The following is a 2,500-nucleotide window of genomic DNA, read 5'->3' on the forward strand; positions in this document are numbered from 1 at the left end:
ACACTCAAGACCAATCTGCCAAAACTAGTGAACTTGTCATTATTTACAATCATGATATATCACTCTATTATCTTTTTTTTTGCATGTTATCTTATATGAAGGCCTTTTGGGCACATTCGTGGTGGCAAGGCTCCAAAGACCAGCGCTGAAGGAATTGGAAATGACGCAGACTAAGAGTGACAGTTAGTCAGAGTCAGTGCACGTCTCAGAGCGACAATGCAAGACAAAGAAAAAAAAAAAAAAAAAGCCAAACTTCTTCACAGCATCTTCGGCTGACTTAAAGGTGTAGTGGTCTCGATTTTCTATACCAAGCGGTTTACGCCATTCACCTCCACTCTCACCATCTATAATAATATATTACCAATGTGTCTGGTGCAGTCCACGCCAGTAGCGCCACAGAATGACAATATTACCAGTGTGGGTTTTTTTTATCACATCAAAGGGATAACAAAAACTTGCAAACAAAGATGGAGGTGTTCATGTGTATGTATTTTCAGTCTTTTTCATCAAGGTTTCTGGTCTGGTCCATTTTATGTTTATACAGGCCATTTCTATTTTGGTGTCACCGCAGGGGAAGGCAGCGCAGTGTGGTTTGCTCCAACAGCGAAGAGGCTTTGGAGTGAGGTTGTGTCCTGAGCCCCACACACAGATGAAACGCACACACAGCAGCCACCCGACCTCCAACAACTGTAACAATGGGACCAGGTGAATATTTTAACACTACATGCCTGCCGCTGTATCCCTCCCTGTTCCTTTTCCTCACTCTCCCATCGCCACCCGATCCCCTGTTTCCATTTCCCTTCCTCTCTGTTTCGCCTTGTAGGATCTTTTTTTAAACCAAAATTGTCTTTTGTGAACCAGGGAATTAAAGAGAGACAATAAAAGTGTGTGTGTGTGTGTGTGTGTGTGTGTGTGCGTGTGTGTGTGTGTGTGTGTGTGTGTGTGTGTGTGTGTGTGCGTGCCTGTGCGAGTGTGTATTTTGAACTGTGGGAGGGAACTGCATGACCGGCCCCTCTCTCGTCGTTGTATATCAATCCTGTTTTCTCATTTTGGTCTGTTTCTCTCACACCATCTCCCCCAGTCTTGGGGGAGAGTGACCCTCCACTCTCTCATTGTCCTTCCACCGTCAGCGCTCCCTCTCTCTTCCTCACTCGAGATGCTCTTTCCCCTGCCTTCCTCTCCTGCTCGGTTCCTCTTCCACCCATCCTCTGGCCCCTTTCCTTCTCCATCTCCTCCTCTTTACCGCTTTCTCAGTCTCAAGCCCGCTCCTCTAGACATGTCCTCGGGCTCCATCAAAGACTACGACTTAGCTTGTATCCACCACCTCTCTCCCTCTCTCCCTCTCCCCCTTTATCTCTCTCTCTCACTCACTTTCTGTCTCTGATTTTCCCCTCCTGAGATGGTTGATTACCGTTCGCTCCACGGGCTAAGTGGGGCAGATAGGAGGCTCAGCTGGAGAGAGAGAATAAGGGGAAGAGAGAATCCTCCCTCCCCTCATAGGCACCTGCACAAGTATCTCCACCAACAACAATAGAAACGTGCATTCGCACAAATGCCCGACGCTGTGCTGCACACCAACCTACGTGATGTCTGTAGAGGAAAATGGGGGAGACATGCTACGCCCGTCATTCACACAGACATACACACGTGCACGAATGGATGCATTCCTTTGTGCACATACGTGTTCACAAGTGAATGCAAGTACAGTTGTGAACCCAGGCGCATGCAGAAACTGCAGAGAAAAATATACACAGAAACGCACACACACAAACAAGCATAGATCCGTACACAAAAAGATAGTGGCAGTTGGCATACCAGGAGGCTGATAACACAACACTAAAGCCATAACACAACTGCCGCATCGCCCCTTTTTTCACACATCACACTTTTGCAATGACTATCAGAAATCCTTCCATGTTGCCTGCTGGATGCTTTTCCTTGGAAAAAAAGGGACATTGCATAATGTATGCAACAAATCCAACATGATTGAATCCTGGGGATGACATAGGCGTGTTTCTGCCGGTGGGTGCCGGGGAGGGAGGTGCACAAGGACCAGGGGCGGTCTTAGTGATTTAGAGGCCCCAGGCCAAACCTATTTGAGGCCCCTTCTCCACCTCGCTTGACACAATCATGCAGTGGCTTGTTTCAACGTGGAGGGGGGGGTCCTGTGGCTCCCCCAGGAAATTATGAGTGTCAAACACTTAATTTCCAACATTCTGGTGAATATTTATGCACCAAATTTGTCCCTTTTCTGCATCAATTTATTGTGGAAATGGCTTTATTTATGTGAAGGAAAACACAAAATTCAGGCAGCAGGTGACAATTCAAAATCGAATGGACTCTAATGCAATAAGGCTCTGAGGCATTCTGTATTGCTTTCAAATATTTTTCTCCTGTAGATCAACTTTTCTCATTTAATATTATCCCAGATTTTGACCATATCCGCTTAAAACATTGATATGATTGAATGATTAGAGAATGAGACCTGCCTGCCTGTGGA

The 2,500-nt window shown here is 46.3% G+C and overlaps 1 protein-coding gene across 1 annotated transcript in view; it reads right to left on the bottom strand.

The window, feature by feature from the left end:
* iqsec3b (IQ motif and Sec7 domain ArfGEF 3b) overlaps positions 1–2,500 on the bottom strand; it is a gene marked incomplete at both ends in the record, with an annotated part of 28,768 nt that overhangs the window by 21,549 nt on the left and 4,719 nt on the right. The window lies entirely within an intron of this gene.

Source organism: Zeus faber (assembly GCF_960531495.2).
Source record: "Zeus faber genome assembly, chromosome: 6".
Lineage (NCBI taxonomy): Eukaryota > Metazoa > Chordata > Actinopteri > Zeiformes > Zeidae > Zeus > Zeus faber.